Here is a 17,082-nt window from a genome sequence, read left to right on the forward strand (position 1 = left end):
CACCTTTTGGCCTTGAGTCTTTTGACGTGGGGAAGATGGGATCTCCATTTCTTCGATAGGATCAGGTAGTCCCTCTGTAAACATTCTTTCCATCAAGAAGTGAGTACGCCCACTTTCCCATGACTTTAAGTCACTTTCTTCTTGGATGACACTAGGTATGTCCAAGGGTCTATGGACTTGGTGAGGTTGTTGTTGCGTAGGGAACACGGTGTCTGTAATGTGGATCTTCCTAGGTGCTGGTTCTAGATCCCTTTGGGTATTTTCTACCAAACTCCTTAATTGCTTGACTCGCTCAATCTTCTCTGTAGGGTTTGGGTAAGTTCCTATCTTCTTTTTGGATCCTGGCCATTGTGGCTCATGAAGATCTTCCTTGTTGGTTTCTATGGTTGTGGTCGTTTTGGTCTCCATGGTTTCACCTGAATCAGAATCTTCTTCAACGTCGTTCATATATACGGGGTCATCACCAGTCCCTATGTTGGTCTTTGAACCTCGGTTTGACTTCGTTGCTTTTTGCGATCTCTTTCTTCGTGTTTTCTTCTTTTTCTGAGATTGGGCAATTTATATATGTCTCTTTCCTCAAGAATTTTTTTTTTTTTTTGGAGCATCGATCGTGTGAGTACATTTACTGGTACCATGCGTGTACTTGGTGATGGCTCCTCAGTAACTTCAATCAAGTTTAATGGGGTGATCTTCGGTGCATTTGGATTATTTGAACATTGGGCAATCAAATGATCTATGCCACATCGATTACACATGAGTATCGGCATTGTAGACGTGCTCGCTTGATTGGTTTGCATTAGTGTGGCGTTCTTTTGTAGCCTAATAGGACACTCGGCTACACGATGTGGACCTCCACACTCAAAGCATTGAAGAGGTGGTCTCTTAGCAGTGTAATTGATATTTTGGCCTCTTGCCGTAAGAGCAGCTACTTGATATACATGTTTGACTTGTCCCCAATAGTCCTCGATGTAGTATTGTGGACTTTCTTTAAGCACATCCATCCCATAGGCATTATTAGGATCTAGATCTTCCTCACAGCCTTCCAAACAAGCAACAGATGACTCACAACCCACTTGATTCACAGAAGTGATTCTCGGATGTGGTGGTTGCGGTCCTAGCACTGGAGGTGGTAAAGGTATTGTTTGAACAACATTTTGGGCCCTAGGGACCATGTGTTGTGCTGTTTGTTCAAGTGGTGGGGCCGGCATCAATGCAGGCACTCGAGGTGTGTCTATTGGCCATCGCGCGCTTAAATACTATGCAATCCTTAGCTTGATGACCATAGCTTCCACATGATTGCAGTTCCCATTGAATTTTACTATAAAAGTAGGGCATTCACTAGTACTATGCGGTCCATAGCATACTGAGCACCATTGTTGCTCCCTTCTTGGATACATATGATTATTTTGCAGAGCACGATTGTCTCTAAGACTCTCTTGAATAGCCTTGGTGAGATCTGCTAAAGTCATCTCAGATATCTTTGGCTCCTTAGCAATAGGCTTTAGGGTCATTGGATGATGCCCTGATGCTTGCGAGCTAATAGATTTAGTCTCAACAGATACTCTTTCTCCTTGAATCATTAAATTATCCTCCAATTGGATCGCATTGGTGGTGATTGCTTCCCAAGTGGTGATACCTCTAATGACTAGACCATTGTAAATATCCTCATGTCGTAATCCCCTAATGAATCTATCAAGCAACTGGTTATTGTTGAAGTGCTCATTTGGATTACCACGAAAATTCAAATGCTTCAAGCGACTAATAAAGCCTCTCACTGACTCTCCTTCCTCTCGTTGGGCTTTCTGGAGCTGAGAGGCTACACCCCAAAGTACTCCCTCTCGTATGTATTCTTTCAAGAACAGTCTCCTAAGAGTAGGGTAAATCGTTTTTTCTTCCACCCTTAACGTTCTATACCATTCCCCAGCCTTTCCACTTACGGTTAGGCTTAAAGCATTGCTCTTATGTAGGTCATTGTGTTCTCCTAGAGAATCTCATATTTGTTAAAACACTTCGATATGCTTTCTCACATCTCCGTCTCCACTAAATTTTTGTGTGAGCTTGGCTATTTGTACTGCCTTACTTCTAAGTTCTCTATCAGGCGTGTTACGCATATTCTCAGCAATAGATCGACTGATAGCTTGAGCAAATGTTGCCAAGTCACCTAAGTGAGCAGGCACCGTGGGTGGAGGTGCTCCAGAGACTACATGTGGAGTAGGTATTGGCATTGAGCTTGGCATATAGGAAGCCCTTGGGTTCCAAGTTTGGTACGATGTTGTGCCATATGGTGGTCCATAGTTCATATGGGTGGCCCTAGGCATAGCAGACGTCGGATGTGACATGCTAATGCTAGCCGGTATAGTCCCATGGAAATAAGAACTTGTGTATTGTGGTTGTGGAGCATAGGTAGTTGAAACAATGGGAGGGGTAGGGACTACATGAGTGTGATAACCCATAGGTGCATACGATTGGTACACACTTGTAGGTATTGTTGCAGGCATTGAGCTACCATGTAGTGGTTGTTGTCGGGCGCAATATCGTCTCATGGATCAACACTGCGCCTCGGGGATTGTCACCACTACTCTATGCAGTATAGTGGATCTGTCTCACAACTAGCTTTACTAATTATCGATACAGGGAGTATGGACCACGGGTAGGCAGTCGGAGGCCCCGATGGGTTGTCAAGCCATGGAGTCCTTTAAACTAGCACTTGCTACGACTCTCTAGTCAGCACGACGCTATTCCGTCTACAAGAGTCCCGGCACTAAGCTAGATTCTCTGGGCATCAACAATGCAAGGAAACATGCTAAAAGCAAGTCTAGACTATATCCCAACACTTTGGCATCACCTGTAGCACCTGGGTACCTGACACCAATACGCGTAATGATGTAGGGCGTAATGCTGTAAAAAATGAAAATGTTCCAAAATCACTCCTCAACACCCCACAAGGTCCCTAATGCCAATGGTATCACGAGAATGCACTTTTGGAAGCTAGAATGTCCTAGATCTGCAATTTACAAGCCGTGGACAAAAAACGTAATGATGTTTGCAGGTCATGAAAAATGACGATTGATGACATCAGTGTAAAGCCCTTTGTGAGCCTGACCTCATGCACCAAAAATCATCTAATTTGGACACTCCTACCTCAAGATATGAGCAAAATAGCAACACGGCCAAGAAGTGTCGTGATGTTTGCCTGTACTGTTTTTTACATGCAACAACTTACATCAAAGTGTAGATCAAAGCATCAACATTGCACACACAAAACTTCATAGCAAAATACTTAGCACAAACAGAGATATGGACCCATAAAGATATGCCTGTCAAGCGGCTTTTACCTCTTCTGCTCTCTTCACTTCATAGTCCCCCCAAAAAAACTCGTCCCTCCTTCCAAAATTCAACCCCTCTATGGGTCTCACATGTCTCACTCTGTACATATGTTACAAGCTGGAGGTATATGCCCCAAATCATTACATTTGGTCCTTGCTGACCCCAAATTACATACAAGTCTGTCTGCTAAACAAGCTAATTGCAGAAAATAAAAAAAAAATTCCGCCTTGTCGTGATGTGACGACAACACTCCCCCCCACTTAATCCATTGTCCGTCCTTGGACATGCTTTTTCTTTAGGTGCTTTGGGAATGTCGTCGGGCTGCTATAGCTCTTCGTATTTCTTCTTGTCTCTCTTTGTTTTCTTCTTCTCTGATCCGCTCATGCACTGGATTTGCATTCTGTGCATCTTTGAATGCTACATACCTCAAAGCCAAGTTCTAGATGACTGGCTTGAACAAGTGTGTGTCCACCTCGAAGAATCCTGTGTGAAATAGCTCTTCGAATGTCATCATGTAAGAGCTAGGTAGGAACTGGCATCTGGGAGATAGTCCCATCATTTGGTGATGAGTTGGCTGCTTTGTCAAATCATATGCCAATCCCTCATCGCCTTCTAAGACAAGTTCCCATGTTGTGTCGTCAGGTAGGTCTTATTTGAAGGTCTGGAAGATCTTGATAAAAAGATCAGCTGCCTTTGTAAGCATGACACATGCAAGATCTGGAACGCCCCTCAATTTGTCCTGTGTTCTCCTCCAGGCTCTGACAAAGTATGCATTCGTAGTGAATCCTAAGGGTCGTGGCAGTTTTGGGTAATTTAGCCAATTCGGATGTCTGACCTTTGTCTATTGAAACACTGTCCACACCCTTCGTCTGGCGACTGGGCAATAAGTTGGATTAATCCTTTGAGCCCTGGGTGCCCTGTTGTATTCTATGGTAGACCCCATGTGCTGGGCGAACCATGTTAGCCGCCAATTCGGCTGATTCCTGAGAGGAGCAGTGCCTGACATTTTAGATGATGTGAGAGGTTCATATCCTCCTGTCTCTACCATAGTGCAAGAAGGCAACAATTCTTTTATGTGCATGGCATTGATGAGCCGAAGGAGAGGATAAGGTAGGGACGGTTGTATCATACTTTCAATGATCTGTTATGCATTTTTATACTGCTTCACCGCAACTGACACTACCTCATACTCCCACTTCTTGTATGCCTTGATAGTAGGCTCTTGCTCTTCTTCTACCTCCTGCTCCATAGTGCGGAGCAGTTCGTTGTCTTCGGTTTCCGCAGCCATTTCCCCACTGGGTTCTTCGGCCATTGGCTCTTCGATTTGTGTAGGTTCCTATGTGTCCATTGCTTCAATCTGTTCCATTTCTGGCATCTCTTCAAAATTAGTTCTTGATGCTTGAGCTGTCGTGGCTGTCATTAGTTCTCTCTGTTCCTTGAGTTCCGCCACTTCTTTCTTGAGTGCTTCCAGCTCCCTGAGCATCTCTTGACCTTCGATACTCTGAGTTGGCTGCGCGGATGGTTGAGGAGCCAATAACGGCTGCATGAGAAGCTCATCAAGCTGAGCCTGCATCCACCTTTTCTTTTCCATAGCCACCTGATGCACCTTTCTTATAATGGCCATTTGGTTTTCAGTTTCTGTCCTCGGCCACTTTCTTTGCTTCCATCGCTTCCTTTACTTGAGTATGGAGGATATGGATCTGTTGATTCAGTGCTTGGTTTTCTTCCTCCGACTTCTTTGCGTCTGCTCTGGCTTTGGCAAGTTCGTCTTGGACACTTCGTCTTCTTTCCTCCTCCTCTCTTTTTAATTGGCTTTGACTCTGCGACAATGCTACCATCTCATTGATTTCTCGAATCATGCGGTTTCTCCAATCTTCTATTTGTTCATCTCTGGCGATCATTGGCAAGTCTGCTTCTCTCCTTCCTTCTTCTTGCGCCTCTTCTGCGATTTCTGGTCTTGGAGGACTTTGCTCGACAGGAGTCGGGCTTGGCTCGCTAACTTCTGCAGGTTGAGCTATTAATGGAGAAGATGGTTGTGAAGGAACCAAATCTTGTCTTGGTGAAGGAGGTGGAGTGTTGCCTGCTTCCAGATTTATCATGGATGTCTAGTCCTCCTTTGTAGAAATTTCCTCTAGCGGACTTTCTGGCTCCTCTGTGGATGCTCGTGGTACTTGGCGCTCTTCATAAGCTGCTCGAAGTTCTTCTTCTAGTTCCACTTCCATATGCTGTACCGTCTCAGAGTACTGCACGGTTTCCTCTTCTACAGTAGCAGTTGTCTCTTCTTGTGGAGCTCCCTCTTCATCATGTCTTCTTCTCACTTGTTCTTCAGCTAATCTTCGTCCCAATCTACTCATGCGAGTCAAATGCTGTAGTTGCTCTTCATTCTTTTGTCTGTGGGGAGCAACTTGCCTTTGCCTCTTGGGTTGAGGTTCGGTTTGACGACTAATCTCCTCTATTACCCTTTGTTGCTCTTGTCTCGGATCGTGTCTCCTCTTTGTGCGGCGCTCGGGTTGTACTGTAGCTTCTTCTTCTTCCCTTTCTATTGGTTTGTGGACTGAAGCTGTGGCTGTGGCAGTGGCTTCTTCATCCTCATACTCTTCTTCCTCTACTTGGCCTTACAGGAGATTCTTGTGCAAACGCCTCGCCATGTGAATTAGGGTTGCGTTATCTGAGGCCTGCAGCTTCAAGTCTCCCTTCATGCCAAGAGCTTGGTAGACTACTCGTGTAAGCATTTTCCTAGCTCCCAAATAACCCTTCTTCTGCACTGTTTACATCTTTGCCGCTCTCTTGATATCCATTAAGATCTTCTCCGGCAGATTGGATCTCAGTGGTTGTGGATGGCTCATTGCTGTAGTTAGCCAATAGTCGAGTCCCACTTCTGGATGTGTATATTTCTGTGGTTTGATGATGCTGAACATCTAATGTAAAATCTGCATGGGCAAGATTATCTGATCGTTAAGTATATCATAAAAAGTTTTCTGCCCATCAGTCTGCAGAAATGTGGAACTCTTCATGCTCTGAGTTGTCCGCAGCTTAGCTATGTTGAATCTTCCAGTCTTGATTTCTAGGGCTTCTCTAATCACGTCGGATGTGATTTGGATTTGGAGAAGCTTCCCTTTGTTTGAGGTGATTGATGCGGTGCCGTCTTCCTTGAGGGATGTCATAAGCTCGTAGCACCTTCGTGCGTCGACCGCCACCACATCTTGCAAATTCCAATTCTCTAATCCAATCATTTGCATCACTTTCCGCACTTCGGACATTCTCTGTAAATTCCAGAAAGACTGCGGCACTGACATGATTGTCAGGTTGTCGCCTGCTGGAGTCTGATACTTTGTCTTCAGCACGAATGTCTTCGCAGCTTCCAAGCTGTCGCAACTGATGAAACATTTGATCACAGCCTGTTGTGCGATCACTTCAAACTGTGGCACTATACCTTCGACTTGTGTTGCCGGCACTTGACTGGATCCCGCTTCCATTGTTCCCTGCTGCGGAACATGACTTGCACCGCGTGTATCGGGGCGGTGGGATGCCGACGCCATAGTGTCGTGCTAGCCGTCTGTGTGTGGATCTGAGCTGCGTGGGTGAGTGAGTGCGCTCTATAATGTAGGGTGAGCACTCCTGTACACTCTCGCTGCAAAGGGTGATGTGCTCGAGCTCTACTAGGCCGGTGACTGCGCGCACAGAAAAGCTCTCTCTAGCTCTCTCACTAGTGCAATGACCAAATGAGGTCCCCAAATGGCCTATATACCCATAGGTTTCCGTGACTTACCTTGACACTTGATTCTGAGCATACCATTGTGTAGCATATTCCGTGCCATGCAAAATTGATTGTATACATCACATGCTTTGCTTGACGACGCTCTTCTCTAGTCTTTGACATCTTCAAGCTCTTGCCGTTAAGTGGCCATATGGGCATTCTTTTCCGATTCTGTCATTTGACCACTCCTTAGAAACCTCTTCACATGTACCTTCGGCGTTTGAAGTCCGTTTCTGATTTGGAGCTTCCAACAAATTTTATGGATTTTTCAAAAGAAATTGAAGAAAAATAAGGAAAATTAAAGAAAAATGCCAAAATTGACCAGAAAAAACACGAATAAATCTCATCAACACACTTTAGCACAGTTGCTCAATTTTTTTCATGATAACACCTTTTGGACTCCATTTGAGCTCTGAATTCTCCTAATTAGTGCCTGGAAAGTGCATTTTGGGCTCGTTTTGGCTCAAAAAGGCAAAAAATTTCAAGAAAACAACCATACACACACGCCACGCGACATCACACGAAGCCCAATGTGTGCTCGAGACATTAGATTTTAAAAATTGAAAAACAATCCTCCTCACGGTTGACCTGTCCAGCACTCGGAACTCCCCCCCACTTAATCGAAGCACTACGTGCGACAACGTGGTTGTTGTAGGAGTGTGTCGGGTACGAAGCTCGTGTCTATGCAAGGTCTTGAGTGACCCTATGTATGTGTACACAGATCATGCATGTTAAACCATATGCTGTGCAAGAATAGGTCATGGACGATGTTTCCATGGGCTGTCGATGGCGAAGCTCTATCCCATCCTATTCTAATTGATTATGTACAATGTAGGCGATGTCTTTGGTGCTTTGTCACCAGAATGACCTTGAAGATCATGGTGTCATAGGGATACATTGATATCCTTGCTTCTTACGAACTCTCTCTTGCCAGGGTTGGGATGGCAACTTCACATATCCTTGTTGGTGACGAACCATTTGTAACCATGACTTTGTTGGCAATAACATTGAGCTCCATCCGAATAGCTTACGCTGCAATTCCATAGCTTGATAACAAATCGGCTTTTTGCTTGGAATCGCCAGGTCTACCCTTGCTGTGTTTCGTATGAGAACAGAACTCACTTTCTTCACCCATATCATGCTATGCATCTTGGGTTTCTTTAGTATCTGCATGTCTCGCTTTACTCCTTGAGAACTGTTGTGTGTTGTTTTTGATGGCTTTTGCGACATTAGCGTTTTGGGAACCCAACTCATACCATTATAAGCCGGATGAATTAGACTCTTGGGAACCCACTTCATCTGGTGTTTCCCCTTTGGGTATTCTTCGTGTCAGCTTTTTTGTTGTTTCCTGCTTCGTCAAGCTTTGCACATCATCCTTTCTGATCCAAACCTGTGTACCACTATGAGTTCGTGTGTTTCTAGACTTTGCTTGCTCTTTGGGTTTGGTATTCTTGGCATTTGTCTTTGCTTGTTTCTGCATAGCCGTGTGAGTCGTGGATTTTGATTTGTCATCTTTTCTTTTCCAAATCCATTGCTCTTTTCCCGCGGCTGTGCTTGGCTTCTTGATTGTCTGCTTTTCTTTCTCAGTCTTTGCTTGATTGGGAGTTTTGTGAGTCATGGATTTGACATTTTTTTTGTTGGACTTCTTTACCCATATCCACTTCCCTTTTGCCGCGACTCTTTCTGGTAGTTCTTTTTCTTGTTTATCAGTGTGAGTTGTGCTTTGCTTGTTAGTCCCTGTTGCTGGTGTAGTTTTTTTTTCCTTTGTGGAGTCTTGTGCTGAATCCGATGCCTCTTTTGCCTGTGCTTCTGGTAATGGCAGCACTTGTGGACCATAGAATTGAGTTGGAGTCACCAGATCCACCCACTTGTGTTGTCCATCTACCTTGCAGTGTACTAACCTTTTCCCCCAATTGAAGTAACAGTTGTATTTCGCTTGCCATGTCCTTCCCAAAATGATAGGCACGTCCTGCAACTTAGCTTGGGTGACAAAGAACTCGTCCCCACAGGTTAGGTCACCAACATTTATCATCAAATCGCAAGCACCTAATGCAGTGGACCTATGTCCTGAATAATCCTGAAATTGTAACACCGTAGGACATACAGACATGTCATTCAAACACCCATATAGTTCATGTGAAATGGTATTACCATCTGCTCCTGTATCTATGAATGCATGTGTTTGCAATTGATTATTTACTGTGACCTCAATGAAAGGCAGAGGTGCATCTACTAGCGAATCATCTATGAACTCTATCTTGTAACGCTTTCCTACACCTTCCTTGAGAGGAATTGCTTGTTTGCGTTTTTGAGCCCGAATTTTTGCCTCCTCTTGAGCTAACTCAATTGTAAGACACTTCTTCTCCTGTCTCCACTTTGCTTTGTGCAACTTAGCTAGTTGCTCGTTGGTCAGCGGCATATGATACTTCTTTATACGACAGCCACTGATCCAATTCGGCATCTGCTCTCCATCTAGAGTTGAAAGCCTGACTGCACCTCCTGAAGACAATTGACTAATCACGTAAGGTCCTCGCCCGCGCTTGGTGAACTTCTTGGCAAACTCCTGCAGAGTGTATACTAACACCAGATCACCTAGCTTGAACCACCTTGTGATGATATGATCATCATGAAATTGCTTCTGTCTTCGCTTCAAAGCGTACATTCCTGCGACTGCTTTCAGTCTAGTCTCATCAAGCTTTTCTAGCTCTTCTATTCGTTCTGACAACTCATGTCCTGTCCATTCTAGTTCTTTTGCGACACGTAGGGTTGGCATTAGGAACTCCATTGGCAGTATGGCATCCAAACCAAAAACCATGTTGAAGGGAGTCGTACCAATTGCCGTTTTATAAGCAACCCTGTAAGCCCACAGAACAGATGGCAGTTTCATTTCCCAATCTGTCTTCATGTCACTGACAATCTTCTTGAGCACTGTACACAGAATTTTGTTTGTGCTTTCTGCTTGACCATTCGCTTGGGGATGATAGGGAGCTGACTTCTTATGTATCACCATGAACTCGCTAAGCAAGTTCTCAATGACTTCATTTAAGAAGTGTGTATCGCTATCGCTGACTATCTCTATCGGCAACCCGTATCTTGTGAAGACATTTTCATACAAAAACTTCGCGGTGGTGTATGCATCATTCTTCACCGTTGCTTTGGCTTCTACCCATTTGGTAACATAATATGTTGCGACAATGATGTACTCTGCATGTGTACGCATTGCTGCAAGTTGAGTAGGACCTACGAAGTCTATTCCCCACTTAGCAAACGCTCTTGCTCCCATCATTGGTCTGAGAGGCATCTCATCCCTACGGACAGGAACCTTGGCTCTCTGACACTCGTCACAACTTTTTACATACATCGTTGCGTCTTGAAATAATGTCGGCCACCAAAGGCCTGCTCTCATGATCGCTTTTGCCGTTACATCCGTTGAGAAATGTCCACCTGGGACTCCTGAATGAGCGTGCTCCAACACGGAAACATACTCGCTTTCTAGAACACAAATTCTTAGGGTTCCATCTTTTCCACGATGGTAAAGTTGGTTGGCAATGACAGTAAAATCATTCGCTTGTTTCTGCAGATATCTTTGCCTAACTTTACTCATGTGCTCTGGAAACGTTTTGTTTTGCAGATACTCCACTATGGTTTTAGCCCAATTAGGTGCAAGAGTGTTGATTTGGAATAGGGTAATGGCATTTGTCTCGATCGGTTGCTTCCCTAACCCGCATGTACACTCCCGCACTCTTTTATACGTATCCTGTCTCATTGTGGGCCATAGACACCCATTCTTTCCAACCTTCTCAATGTCTGCTCTGGAGAGAGATGAATGTTGCCAATTGCCAGGTGAGCTCTCTCAAGATATGGTTCTGCGCTACTAGGGTCTATGCAAAGACGCAATATTTGGTCTTGCCCTTGCTTGTACAAACAACCTGCCAGCATACTAAAGTTTCTGGAGTTCTCTACTTGAGCCAAATTTGCGTCAATTGACGAAGTTAATTGGAGCTTGCCCAACGTCAACAATGGCACAATATCTTTGCTCCAACTTGGTACCATGTCAATATTAAACAAATATGCATCTGGTAGATCATCCTGAATTCCTATAGCTGGTTCTTTATTGGTCAATCTAGAAAGGTGGTCAGCTCTCTGATGAGTCACACCCTTCTTTACCACTACCGTAAAGTCAAATTCTAGCAGTATAAGAAACCATCGCACTATTCGTCCTGTTTGGCAAGGTTTGTTCACCAGATATAACAATGCTTGGTGGTCAGTATAAAAACCAAACTTATTGGCCAACAGATAGTGTCTGAATTTCTTAACCGCATATACCATTGCTAGTCCTTCGCGTTCCGTAGTCGTATAGTTGCGTTCCGTAGTCGTATAGTTCTGCACTTATAAGTTGTCGACTAGCGTATGAGATAGGAAAATCCATGTTATGCTCTCCTGGTTGTGTTAAGACACATCCAATAGCGAAGTTTGAAGCATCTACATGAACATGGAAGATCTTTCTCCAATCTGGTGCTCTCAAAATGGGTGTTGTTATCAAAGATGACTTAAGCTTTTCAAAAGCTTCATCACACTCTGGCGTCCAGTTGAATTCTACTATCAAGGCATAAAGAGGTCTGGCAATTATGGCGAACTGAAATATGAATCTGCGATAGTAGCCACAGTGTCCCATAAAAGACTGGACATCTTTTGCTTTCTGAGGCTTTGGCATGTTTACGATAGCCGCTATTTTCTCTTCGTCTGTAGAAATGCCATTTTTCGAGACGATATGTCCCAATATCTTGCCCTGTCTAACCATGAAGACACACTTTTCGGGGTTAAGACATAGCCTGTAAATTCGACACTTCTCAAACACTTGTCGCAATTGTTGTAGATGATCCCTTCTCTCTTTGGAATTAACGCACAAGTCATCTACGTACACCTCCAAGAAGTCTCGGAGAAATTCTTTGAAGATGTGACACATTAGTCTCTGGAAGGTTGCAGGTGCATTGGTTAGACCAAATGGCATAACCCTATATTCAAATGTCCCCCATTCTGTAGCAAATGCTGTCTTATGTTGATCCAAGGGATGAATGGAAAATTGGTTGTATCCCGAAAATCCATCCAGAAAGCTATACGCTTTCTTTCCTGCTACTCTCTCCAAGACATGATCCGTGATCGGTAGAGGATAGTGATCTCTAATAGTTGCAGCGTTCACCTTTTTGAGATTTACGCAAACCCGCAATTTACCGTTCTTCTTAGGCACCACCACGATTGGTGAGACCCATTCCGTATGCTCGATCTCATAGATAAAACCTGCATCTTTTAGTTTATCAATCTCCTCCTTAATTTTGGCTGCAAAGTTATCATTATACGAGTATGGACGTTGTTTGCTCGGTTTTGCGTCTTCTCTCATAGGGATGGTATGCTGACAGACAGCTGCATCCACACCTTTCAGATCCTTGATCGACCATGCAAACACATCTCTAAACTCTTTCAATAACTTGATCAGGTCATCTTCTTCTTCAGGAGTCAAATCATTCGCAATATACATTGGTCTTGACTCTTCTCCTGGTTCCGCAATGTCTATCTTCTTGGCGACTTCAGGACCATCGTAAGACACCCCTTCTTGTCCTCTTCTCTCTGGAGCCTGAGCCATGATTTTTCTCTCTTCCACCGTATATTTTTTGTAATGAGAGGGCATACTAATTACATCCATCTTTCTTTTCTCTGTTTCCTCATCACTAGAATCTGATTCTGTGCTCCACCCGTGAAGACTAGCCTCTTCGAGTTTCTCGGCGGTTTTATTTTGTTTCTGTTTTTGCTTCTTTGTCATCTCTTTCATTTTGTTCTTTGCTTTTTCCTGTTTCCTCGACATCCTACTTGCCAAGGTTGTTTGCAGGTGCATCGAATATAATCCGGTTACACGATCCTTGATGCAATCTTCTGCATTGACCAAAGCCAAGTATGCTTTTGAGTTAGCCAGATCCGGAATAGGACCGGAGTCTTCCCATTGTTCCCCTTGTTTTTCTTTGACTTTTACATGTTTTTGTGTTCGCTTCTCGACTCTTTTGTCTTTGCGCTTTCGCTCTAGAACATTTCTGCGTCTTTTAGTCTTGTTCTGGTTCTTTAGAGCTGCTTCATTATCCCATTTAAACGAAATTTCCATACCATCTCTTCTCCGCAGTCTGGGATTCGCAACAACACTAATTCTATCGTCGTCAAGGAAAGAGTCGTCAGATGCGTCGTAACATTCCGTTTGTTCAACCTCTAGACTAATCCCTGACTCGAACCCTTCTTCCCTGGTCTTAGATTCCATTTCGAAGGATGAGATCTCATTTCTGGCTCTCAGCTGTTTGATGTCCGTGACATATCTCTTGCCGTCAAAGACAACTTGAGTTATTTTGGACATGTCTGCGCCTGGTCCCTCCATTTCTATACTCTCATCTCTACTCCCCGAGTTCTCTGAATGAATTCCCTGTAAAGATCTATTCCTCTCTAGATCGCTTCCTGAAAGTTCTTCCAGGATGACACTCACCATATTAATAGATCTTATGTCGTATCCCTCTTCGTCGCAATGTCTGGTTGCATGGATCTTGTCCACACACACATCCAATGTGGCAAGGATGTCCTGCCACCCGTAAGGCTCAAATTGATGTTCTGGAAATGGCTCTGCAATGTAGCCGTCAGAACTCTTTTCGCTCTTTTCTTCTGCAATGTCGTCGTCTCTTGGATCGCAAAACCATACTGGCTTGTCTTGAATTAACCAAGATGGCGTTATTTCGTCCGCTGTGGTTGACACAAAGTCTCGCACTGGAGTGTTGACAACGTCTCTAAACTAATGATCCCTAAGATCAATCCTCGTGGTAGCATTAGGTTGTCTAAGGTACAAGTAGTTATAGCCCCAATCTTGAATCATTTTCAACTGCCGCATGAATGGGCGTCCTAGGATGATTTCATAGTTGGGTTTCTTCCCGAAGTCCACCACCGCAAAGGTGTGTTCATACTCAATGTTGCATGAAGAAACAATGACTTTCTCTAGCAACCCTAAAGGTTGTTCGACATAGCCGTCTGCCAACTATAATTTCAACCTAGTTTTCCTGATGGCTGGTTTGCCCCAGGCTTCCCATACTTGCTTGGTAGCTATAGCAATTCCTGCACCACTGTCCAGTATTGCTAGACTCGTGTGCTCTTCATAGGTTACAGGTAAAGTAGTATTCCCGTTCTCTCCTTCACAGTAGTCACCTACTTTGTTGATTGGAACAGGCTCACACTTTGATCCTTTCCTTTTCTCTAACTTGGTATCCATGTCCGGAGTCTGATCAGGCACTTTCATACCCAGTTTCTCCAAACCTATGAGCACCTCTTTTGAAAGGCCAGCGGGTAGACAGACATGCGAATAACCTCCCAACCATCCTATATATAGGTCCCTGGCCCTCTTCCATATATAGACCCCTTTACTGCATGTGTGTCCGGCACATTGCCCGGGCCGTGCCCGTCTAGTCCTACCCTTGGCATGACATTACTCCCCCCTTGGAGAAGCATTTTCATCATCGAAAACACAAGTGGTGGTATCTTCATAAGAACACTAATGTTTTCCACCGTGGCATCCCTCATGGATCCAACGGTTCGTTGAATCGAAACCTGGTTCATTGGGAGGTTCAATGAAATTAAGAGTAACATCTTGATTTTCTACCTTGTTGTCCCTGTGCAACCGTCTTGGTTAACCGACTCATAATCAAAAGAGCGTGAAGGCTCCATTTAGAACTCACTTGAGAATGCTAAACGAGTTATCACAACTAAGAGGTGTTTAAATGCATACCCAAGTTTCAGACTTTTTGAAGGTACTGGAATGTGCAGTATAACCTCGGCTCATCTTTCCATGAAAGTACTATGCTGACATACTCATCAGCAACAACCAAGTCCTTGACTTGCGGTGGTTTCTTGCCAATAGTCAACCTCATCCAAACTGATGATTAAGGTTGATAACTTGAGAATAATAGACAGAGACTAGAACTAGCCGTAACATGCCTTTCATCATATGAAGCAAACTCCAAACCAGAAAGGTAACCGATCTAGTTGTTTCACTTATTGCTAACGTATGCACTTAGCATATCCTTTAGCGTGCTTTACTAACGTATGCACTTTGCATATCCTTTAGTACTAAATAGAATACTTGTAAGCTGCCCATCCTACGCGGGATGAATAGCAGCAGTAAGAGTGAGGTGCTTTCCCCCAACCACTTACAGACAGTCGCCCACGACTGACGACAACTATGACTCAATCATTGATTATCCAGCCATATACTCGATATGGAATGGAGACAACCAACTAGGTTGAAAGCAGATTGGAGTTTCGAGCAGCCAATCACAAACACCCAAACTCGGCCATCACCTTGTATGGCAGGGTGTAAACTCATACTAAATCTGCAAGAGAGATTGCACTGGTAGTGCAAAAAATTGCAGAAACAACAATAATGTCCATGAATTTGCATGCCGCTCCGAATAAATTTGTGTTAAACACTAGGGCCCATAACACCTAGTGTGCATGCATTTAACACAAACATATCCTAACCGCAATTCCATGACGAGACTTTCCACGGTATGTACATGAAAGTCTTGCAACAAATTTGGACCATAATAGAATGTGACAACCCAGTCACACCTAGGTACCAACCATGAGACATTCTCATGTACATAGCATACTTAGCTATATGTAGAAACGACCCTCCGTTAAGGTGGTTTCACAGCACTTGTAATCGTAACAAGTTTGTACTTAGCACCCGACAATTTTGGCCACTGAAATTGCTCCTGATACTGTGTGCTTAAAATGGTCGAACCAATGGATGCGACCAGCACCTAGGGACGTTGTCGCGACACATTGGTAAAAAATTGGCGCCAGTGTCAGTCCAAGGGACTCATATTCTCCACATGTGGAATATGTCTCAAACAAGGATATCAAGAAAAGCGACATCCATCAAGTACGAGCTGGTACTTGTGTGTGGAGGTAACTGCAAACACCCCGCGACAAGAGTGAGAGGGACCCTCATTATCATGCTCCACACTGGCTAAACTGAACTCCTTGAGTTCCTAGACCATGTTGTATCCCATGTGACAACATGTGCCAAATCGAACCCTACAACTAGGTTCGTAACAGCATAAGGTATAGTGGACGCTACGGTCCAAAATAAGCTGTTCCAACATGCCCTTGGCATGGCTTTGAAACATTCAAGCGTATTTATACGACTTGCACTGGAAACCGTGGGTGTTGCCTGCGCAATCCAACCCCTTTGGTTAACATCTACGTAGTCAAACCCCCTTGGTAAGACTCTCTGTAGAAACTGCTCAACTAGCAGGCAACGGTAACCAACATAGTTAACCGTGTACCTAATGATTGGAATCAACTCGAAAAGTTGAATTCATCCGCTACCGTGTGGTAGATTGCGGAATTCTCTCCATGGCTAAATCACCTCCCGGTCGTACCCCAAACAATATGTCCATAGACACTCCGTAGTGCTATAGAGAGAGGAAGAAATCCACACAAGGGAACTGCCTAGCTCTTGTGGACAGCCATGCTGTCTCAACTGATTGCTGCATCTATACTTCCTTGTAGAAATTAGCTGCTGTGAGTTGAAGATTTATCAAAACTCAACTTGAGTGTCGCACTGAAAACATGTAGTGCAAAAATGACACTGTAAACATCCTGAATGACAAGACCCTTGCTTGTCCATTAACGTCGATGTATACTTCCCTGGGTAGATCTATTCACTCTTGAAAACAATCACCCAAAGAATGCCAATAGTTGGGTCTTACCCTTGGCCTGACAATGGCTCTTAGCCTGTGTGGCTCATAGCCCTTGTGCAAATTAGTGTTCAATGGACAAACCGATAAAAGCTAATTTGAGTAGCATCTTAGCCACGTGCTAGCTGAGAGTTAGAGCAACTTGGCTCAGGCTGACTCACGAGCAAAACACGTATCAAAAGCTTCTTAGAAGATTTTCATTATTCCCTTAAAGAG

The 17,082-nt window shown here is 44.1% G+C and overlaps 2 pseudogenes; both read right to left on the bottom strand.

Moving 5' to 3' along the window:
- Positions 1-4,471: 4,471 nt before the first annotated feature.
- On the bottom strand, positions 4,472-4,994 carry LOC147439634 (uncharacterized; annotated as a pseudogene).
- Positions 4,995-5,035: 41 nt separating this feature from the next.
- LOC147439635 (uncharacterized) lies at positions 5,036-5,681 on the bottom strand (annotated as a pseudogene).
- Between the last annotated feature and the right edge of the window lie 11,401 nt (positions 5,682-17,082).

Source organism: Adiantum capillus-veneris, chromosome 16 (assembly GCF_014529385.1).
Source record: "Adiantum capillus-veneris isolate H3 chromosome 16, ASM1452938v2, whole genome shotgun sequence".
NCBI classification, from domain to species: domain Eukaryota; kingdom Viridiplantae; phylum Streptophyta; class Polypodiopsida; order Polypodiales; family Pteridaceae; genus Adiantum; species Adiantum capillus-veneris.